We start from the raw sequence: 9494 nt of genomic DNA, 5'->3' as shown, positions 1-9494 counted from the left end.
CATTACGTTTTGAAGAAAAATAAGAAAAAATACTATTGATTATTTTTGAGATAGTTATAATAAAAAAAGAATACCCACAGAAATCCATATTGATTTTCCCCAACTGAATTGACAGTTCAGTTGTTCAAGTTGACAGAATTAGCTAAAAGTATAGAACATATAAGAAATGCAAAGCTTCAAAAACAAACAGTATTTTTTTTTTTTGACTAATGGCTAGTTTGTCTTTTTCATTCTAAGAAGACATAAACTGATTAATGGTTTTGACATTTAATTCAGATTTATTTTAAGGTTAGGTAAGTATATTAAAGCAGTATAAAACTTGACAAAATAATTCTGCCATCCCCCAATTTTAAACTATCAAATTGATTTTATAGTCTAGTGAGTTATAACATGGAAAGAATAACTGTAAACTGAATAGATATTAATGGGAGATAAGAAGAAAAGGTAATACCATGGTAAGACTATAAACTATCATATTTCAGACTGTTTCCCTGTGGGAGTTATACTGTTTGGAATATGATTATTAGTGATTCTAACCTTTACTTTTCCATAAGAATTTTGTTATGGCATGTGTTCATATGTGTATACATATTGGAAATGTGTAAGTCGCTAAAGAGTGTACAGTTGACATCACAAAGTTCACAGACATGGGGATAAGTCATCCAAAAGGCCCTTCTCTGGTGGTAACTTGTTCTTATGAACTATGTATCAAAAGAATGTGGTAACTCAGTCCCAATTACTAGTTATGTGATCTTGGACACATTTCCTTAGAATCTCTAAGCCTGTTTCACATCTGTTAAAGACCTGTAATCTTAACTTATCTCTTAGGGTAGTTGTGGGGAGTTAATAAAAATAATACATGCATTGTGACTAGCATAGTGCCTGGCAAATGTAGGCATTCACTAAATGTTTGTCATTATGAATCCTTTCTTCCACAGTTTTTATTTAGCCCTTATATATGCCTCGCAGTACTCTAAGGTCTGGGTATACAACAGTGAACAAAACAGATGAATGGGAAAGTAAAAAGTATACATATAACCAAAATTACTTAAGTAAAATAAATGGTGGATTAGATAATGATAAGTACTAGGAGAAAATAGGTCAGAGAAGAGAATTAGGAAGTACACTGAGAAAGAGTTTGTAATTTTGAATAGTTTGGCTAGAGAAGGCATCACTGAAATGATGACATTTTAGTAAAGACCTGAAAGAGGGGAGGGAATAGGCCATGGGATTTCTGGAAGAAGAGCAGTCCAAGGGGAGGGATTGGGCAAGTACAAAGGCCCTGAGGTGGCAACAATTAGGAATCTCTATGGAGTGCACAAGGTCAGAAGATTAAGGGAGGAGATAATGAAGTAATGGGGGCCAGATGGTGTGGGTCTAGAAGGAGGCTACTAAGACTTTGACTTTTTCTTTGAGAGATTTAGGAAGCCATTCCTAAATCTCTCAAAGAAAAGGGTTTTGAATAGAGGGTTTTGAATAGAGATGTGACCTAATCTGACCTATGATTCACAGGGTCACTCTGGCTGCTGTCTTGAGACCAGCCTGAAGGGATATGGGCTTGAAGTCAATTTAGGTGAGAGATGGTACCTTGAAGGTGATGATAGCAGTGGAGGTTGTGAACTGTGTCGGGTAATTGATATATATTGAATGTCAAGACAACAGGTTTTGTTAGAGGATCAGGTTAAGAGTGTGTGAAAGAAGGGTCAAAGATGACCCAAGTTTTGGGGCCTGAGCAACTAGAGTGGCATTACTGAGAAGGAAAAGATTGAAAGAATGTATGAGCAGGGAAGATCAGAATTTCAATTTGGCATATGTTATGTTTGTGAATTTTATTAGATATTCAAATGGAGTTGTGGAAATGTAGTTGGATTAATTATACCAGAATTCAAGAGAAAGATGTGGGGTGGTAGTAAAATCTTAAGAGTCTTAGGCATGCAGATGATTTCTAAAGCCAGGAGACTGAGTGAGATTTTCAAGGGAGTGAAGTGAATGAAGTAGAAAGGATGAACCAGCAAAGAAAATTGAGGGTGAGGATACTGAGATAGGACAAAACAAAACAAAAAACAAGATGCATGATATTCTAGAAGCCAGGGGAGGAGAAGTCAGTGAAATGTAATGAGTCAAGTGAGCTGAGGACCAAGAATTAACCATTATATTCTACAACACAGAGGTCATTGGTTACCTTTTCATTAACCAAAGCCTAAAGTTTCCTGATTGATTCTGCCCTCATAGAGTGCTGTCATCATCTTTATCTGAACCATTTTTTGATCTGCTGTTTTTTTCTGCTGCTGGGCTCCTGTTCATCACCTCTCACTATTCTCATACAGATTTTGATTCTATTATAAATGAACTTTCCTGTATTGTCATTGTGTCATGGATTTCTTTCTTCACATCCTGGTGCCTTTCTCTACATGGGTTTATAATAGCCATTGTGAGTGGAGACCCCCCCCCCCAACTCTGCCTTTGAAGTTCCCTATGATTGTTCTGAAGTATTAGCATTGTTTTAAGGCCACCCGCTGCTTCTCAGTACTTTTTTTTTTTTTAATCTTTAAGCAAAACCCTTTTCTCTTTTGGTGCTAATATCATGCATCTAATTCCCATGCTCTGCACCACCTCAGTGCCATTAATCTCCTGGCATTACAACTGCTACCCACAGTTACTGGATATTTTGGTGGAGTCAGTCTCAGGCAACTTGAATCATTATAAATAGTACACTGGAAGAGCTCATAGTTTGTCACGTGTTTATTACATCATATGTATATCCCTCATTGTGTCTAAAAAAAAAAAAGCAACATTCATTTATATTTATATACTCTTCTGTGACTTTTAAAAACAGACACATCTCATTAACTTTAAAAATACACATTTCATTGAGAGCAGATGTAGAGACCATGAATACTTGATACATTGTAAAAGAAAATTCAGTTTAGTTCTATAAAACTATACTAAGTCCCAAATATGTGCTAAAGCTTAAATTGGGTGGTAAAGGATCAGAATGAATAAGACAGTGTTACTGCCCTCAGGGAACATGTGGGTGGTATATGTATATGTGTGTGTGTGTGTGTGTGTGTGTATGTGTTGTGTTGTGTTGTGGGCTACACAGCACTGAGATAGGCAAGAGACAAACATATTGTCAAAATCTTATACTCATGTGTGCTAAGTGCATCAAGAGCTCAGGTGATCTAAGTGATTAAAGGCATGACAGTTACTTTAATTTTGACCTGTCTTTGTGGGCTACTTCAATACCTGACAACTTAGCTATCTTTAACTCTGGCTCCTCTCTGTTCCTGGCAGTAATTGAGAATCAGGTGAATGGCCTAGATGTGGAGGTGGTCTCACTGTGGTCTCACTGCCCCAAACAATGGGTTCCTGCAGTTTGATAGACACAGTGGCTGGGAGAAAGGAGAGGGGGAAAGGGCTAGGAGTGGGAAAGTACTGAGTGTTTGAGGGAGAAAATGTATCTTAAAATTTCCTTCCTCTTCCCCACATAGAGTTTTCAACCATAAAGAGAAGAGCCTGAGGAAGAGCTCAGTAGAAGGTTGCAGTGAGAGAGGACTCTGAATAGAAGCAGCTGTTAGGGACTGTAGGTGTGTATAGGAACATGGCAGGTCTTGGGGGGGAGGGTGGTCCTGAGTCTTTCACTATAGTCCTTTCAGAGACTGCAGTGCATTGGCTGTTCACCATGTCTGGGTGGGGAAAGATTTCCCCTATGAGGCCTGCCAGGTAAAGCCTTTGTATTTGTCTGTGGTTGGTCCTATAAGATCACACACAGATTTTTGGTCAGGAGCTAGACTCTTCTAAGTGTTACAGTAGAAATAAGCCTGGGATGCTAAGGGATGTAAATGAGAAGAAATTTATTGAGTCTGAGTGTGGGGCAGGGGAGATATCAGAGAAGCTTTCCTGGAGGCTGTGAAGCTTGAGCTGATCTAAATGATAAATAGGTATTGGGCCCGTCTTCTATGAGAAGCATATTCTGAGCTAAGACAGACATATGAGCAAAAACATGGAGGCATGACTTAAAGTGTGCTTAAAGATGACAAATTTTTGTGGTAACAAATTACCACAACCTACTGGCTTAAAATAGCACAAATGTATTCTCTTAGAGTTCTGACTGTCAAAGCCTAAAATAAAGGTGTCAGCAGGGCTATATGTCCTCTGGAGACATCAGAAAGCAGAAGCTGCTTTCTCCAGCTTCTAGAGCATTCCTACATTCCTTGGCTTGTGGCCCCTCCCTCAGTCTTTAGCAGCTTAGCATGCTCTCTGCTCTCTGGTTCAGTTCTAAGATTTTCCCTTTCTGACTGTAATCTTCTTGCCTCTTTCTCTCCCCTTGTGATCACATTGGGCCCATCTGGATAAACCAGAATAATCTCCCCATTTCGAAATGCTTAAACTTACATCTTGCAAAATCCTTTTCTTCCATGGAAATTAATGTTTTGATGGTCTTTTATTTAACCCACTGATTAAGGAGGGTTCTCTGTCTTAAATCGTACAAGGCAAACACATGACACCTGACACTGGAATAATGAAATGGACATCAGTTTACTGGTCATATATATTCACAGCTGAGGACACTGCATATCATGTAGGGGGTGGTGTATATAGTGCAGGGGGCTGCACCTGGGAATACAGTGACCAAGTGGGGGCTGTGGGAGGCAGGATTTTGGGTTGGGTTCCCGTGAGTGCATGATTCCCATCAGAGAAGAGAATTGCCTTGTTTGAATAATTTTGTGGACTGCAGGGAACTGAAACCCACTACACAGGGAGAAGCAGTCACTGTGCCTGGTGCCCCTGATCAGGAGGGTTGTTTAGCTAGGGAACTTTACCTGCCGGAGCCAAGTGGGTAGGAGACTTGGAGTTGGGCTATTTGAGGCCCTCCCAATATTATTAGGTCTCAAGGCAGTACCTAATACTGAATCTTAATCTCAGGCCTTACACCATAGGTGACATATTCACTGGTTCTGGGGATTAGGATGTGGGCATTTTGGGGAGTCATTATTCAACGTAGCACAACAATTCATTGAGTTTTGCTGGATAATAAATATACAGTTTAGAGGTGAGAGAGAAATGGAAGGAGATGAATTTAGAATAGTTGCTAGAACTTAGGCTATATCTACTGAAGTTACAAAGCTGAAGTACTTATGATTCTATCCTGATAATGATGATGATGATAATAGCAACTAAAAGATCAGCTTACATTTATGGGGCACCTGGGTGGCTCAGTCATTTGAGCCTCCAACTCTTGATTTTGGCTTGGGTCATGATCTCAGGGTTGTGGGACTGAGCCCCAGGTTGGGCAATGCACTCAGATGGAGTCTGCTTGAGATTCTCTCTCTCCCTTTGCCCCTCCCCCCCTTCATGCTCTCTCTCTAAATAAAAAAAATGAAATCTTAAAAAAATAAAATATCAGCTTACATTTAGAGGACACATATCACATGTGCACTATGCTAAGCGCTTGACCTATATTTGCTACTTTAATTATCGTTAGGACACTGTGAGGTACATCTCCATTTTACAGATGGAGGTTTAGAATTATGTAATTTACTCAAAATCATACAGTCCTAAAGTGATGAGCTGTAGCTCTGACCCAGATAGTCAGCATCAATGTGCTATAGTATCATGCCATAGAGTTAGCTCTTTATCACACTAGTGATGGGGGAAGGGTACATGATTCAAGGGTCCTGGAGCAGGGCACGACATGAATAGGCATTAAAGTCTGTAAGCTTGATAGGTATCATCTATGTATGGAGAGGAATGGTTTAGGGGTCAGTTAGTGAAAGGCGCTAAGCTGTTGAGGATAGTCCTGGCCATCATTCTTTCCTGAAATGATCAGTCTTGTTCTCTGATTCCCACCCGAAACAAAAGATTTAGCTTGAATTTGGAACATTTGTTGGTCATTTTTTCTTGCTTTACCAGTGGATGATATTACTGTTCATTAGTGGTCAGTATGCATGCACGATGTCTTCTCTTCTGTTACTTGTCCCTATAAATGAAGCACTTTTCCGTGACTCGTATGTGAAACACAGAATGGAGGGTGTAGATACAGAAAGCCTCTCTTGGCTTGTTCTCTAATGCCATACTGGGGACACAGTGTTTACTCAGCTGTTATTGAAATGGTATTTTGTTTCCCATTCCAGTATTGTTCCCAGTGAACACAGCTTTAGGATTGGATTCCTTGTGGAGTGGGGTGAATGATTACATTCAAGCCCCCCAGTCCCCACACTACACCCCTCAGGTAACTCGTAAAGGCAGAGTATGTTTTGTATAAGAATAATGGTTTGGAACCTGTGTAGTATGCAAATAGGAGAATGTTCAAATTGCTTCTCTCCTAGGCCTTTGGTATTTTTGGGTACTATAATTGTGCATTCACCACCTGAGAGGCTACAAAGGGAAACAGTGATGTTGGGTGAATGAACATTTTAGTACAAAAATAGAAACAACAGGCAACTCATCTCAAAATCCAGAGATCACCTTTGTTAGGAAGTTAGTTGTTATAATAGGAGTCTGAGATACATTTTCTAATTGTCAGCATATTCCATACGACATTAATAGCATTATTCTGAAAGTCAAGGTCATATCACATTAGTTTTAACCTACTCTATGCAGAAAGTATTCAGGAAAAGTAAATACTATCTTAATGGATATTTGTTCTTTTTTCTAGGATAGATTACAATAATAGCCTGGCATTAATTTGACTTTCTACTTTGAACTGCTATTGTTAAATCTCTTAAAACATCTTTTGTTATATGTAGTAAAACATTTAATAAACATTAAAAAAAAGACAAGATGGGAAACAAAATATGAAATAAAATCAGTATAAGATTTAGGTCCTATACCAAGGTCAGGGACAAAGTTCTGTTCAGTAGAATTCAAGTTATTTTTATAGTACTGTCCTATAATTTGTGAAATGTGTATGTGTTCCTAAGAAACTTCATATGCAGCACCAAACAAATGCTTTAGAATTGGAGGACAATGTTCATGAAAAAAAAATTGAATTAACAACAAATAAGTTTTAATATTTTTTAAAGCAAGTAACTTGAAAAGGAAGGTTATGACCTTGTGTAAAATTATGTATGTGAGAAACATCTTAATATGTGAACATATTTAGCTACTACTTAGCTGGTATTTTTAAAATAAAAACACTCAATTTTGATTTCATGTGCTTTTTTTAATAAAGGGGATTAAGAAAAATATGGTAGAAGTTAAGGCAATGAAAAATATGCATTTGTCTATTTGCTGCAGTTTGTTTCTGGGTACTTTAACGGAAGTTAACAAAAATATAAAAAAAAATAAACACAAGGAAGTGACAAGGTCTTGCAACACAGCAACTAACCAGTGACCATTAAGAGACCACATTTGGCTTCTCTGCAACTGTCCTGACCTGAATGAATTTCAGAATTGCACTTTTATAATGGTGCCATTTTTATGAAGGTAAAAGTTGCATAACCTGACATCCAAAAGTAAGTGAATGTAACAATTTTTTATATGTGAACACACCCTCAGTTTCATCATATTCATGAAAAGAAGAGAAAGAACACTGGGCTAAAAAGGTGGCAGCCCTTGTTTATAAGTATTTGGACTACAGAAAAAATATAGGAGACAGTATGTAAAGTCACTGACATGATTCCCAACTCCTGGTGTTCATAACCTGTGTGAGTCCCTCCCTTTGAATATGGATGGGATCTGTGACTTGCTTCTAATTAACAGCATACACAAATGCGACAGGATATGTGTGATTATGTTACGTAAGATGTAGCACTGGTCTTGCTGGAGTCACTCACTCCTTTGTTAATTATGAGGAAGAAAGTCACCATGTTGTGGGTTGCCTATGTTGAAAGACCCGTGTAGGAAGGAACTGAGGATGGCTTTAGAAGCTGAAGGTGGTCTCTGGTCAATAGCCAGCAGGACTAAAGCCCTCAATCCCACAACTGCAAGAAACTGAATTCTGCAAAAAGTGGATCATTCACTGGTTGAGTCATTTATGTGACACCACAGCTCCTGCCAACACCTTGAGACTCTACCCAGAGGACCCAGATAAGACATGCCCAGACCCTGACCCACAGAAATGGCATAAATGTGTGTTGTTTTAACCTGTTAAGTTTGCTAACCTAATATATGTTTATATCTACATCATGTCTATATCTCTATGGGTATCTATAGCTCAGAGCTATCTATATTATTGAAGGTTTTCCAGAGAAACAGGACCAACAGGATATGTGTATGTACATATATACAGCTTGTATGTTTGTATCTATAATTGATTGATGTGCCTTAAGGAATTGAATCTCTTACTTATGGAGGCTTAGTGAATCTAAAATCTCATGGGGTAGGCCAACAGGCTGGAGACTAAGGAAGAGTTATAGTTTGAGTTCAAAGGCAGTTTCCTAGCAGATTTCTTTCTGGTTCGGGAAGGTCAGTCTTTGTTCAGTTAAGGCCTTCATCTGATTGAAAGGGGCCCACTCACATTATAGAGGGCAATCTGCTTTACTCAGAATCCACCAACTTTAATCTCATCCAAAAGAATACCCTCACAGAAACATCCAGAACAATATTTGACCAAATATCTGAGCACCACAGCCCAGCCAAGTTGACATCTAAAATTAACTATCACAGCATGTAAGATAGAATCTCTTGAAAGGATATAATCTTAAAACTTCTCTGTATATGTGCTATCTACATAAAACAGCTATATGAATGAATGGGAAATCAGAGCCTACAAATTAAGATAGCCCCAAAGGATACTACACACTCCATCTAACATGACTAAATATATCTATATGTCTATAGATATATAGATATATAGATATATATTGATATATATATTGATAAACATATATCAAATATAAATTGAAATAAGTGTTTTCATATAAGCCTCCACTTGTAGATTAATGAAATAATGGAGGGATATTGAAAGACATTGGTATAAAACAGCAATGTCCACTGGAAAGAAAAAAAAGATAATAAAAATGTCTTTAAATGGAATAAAAGAATAATACAAATCTTAAATGTGATCTTATAGATTGAGCTGATTATAAAATGTTTTTTGCATTATTAAGCAAGAGGATATTAAAAGTAAAACCAGGATTGTGTATTATAAATACTTGGACCCAAACTAGCTCTTCATTTGCAGTCGGGGATGAGAATTCTGCCATCCTCTGACTACCTTGCTTTTTAAAGAAGCAGTTTAATCCAGTTCAGAAGTGTGTGGATATTGCTGCATTGGAAATTGGTGTTTAGAAATAACTTTTTGCTATTCTGCAGGCAAGGGCTGAAGCTTCGGGAATTGTGTTGATACCAACAATGCTATTCAGTAGTAGCTCTTTGAATATTACCCTGTCGAGGATGGTTTGTCTGATGTTCTGAGGCCTGGGTCTGTGGAGTAGCAGGGCTTTGTAGCTCCTTAATTCTGTGTGTCTAGCAGCTGTCTTTGAAGAGTAGGGAAAGGTGCAAGGTGCCCGTTTACTTTTCTCATTAGTACCAACTCTTGCCCAGCATTC

This window comes from Eumetopias jubatus, unplaced genomic scaffold (assembly GCF_037043125.1).
Source record: "Eumetopias jubatus isolate StellerSeaLion01/CBP00866 unplaced genomic scaffold, mEumJub1_p1.0 scaffold_7, whole genome shotgun sequence".
Taxonomy (NCBI): domain Eukaryota; kingdom Metazoa; phylum Chordata; class Mammalia; order Carnivora; family Otariidae; genus Eumetopias; species Eumetopias jubatus.
The sequence above is the reverse complement of the archived record's forward strand: the minus strand, read 5'-3'. Positions refer to the sequence as shown.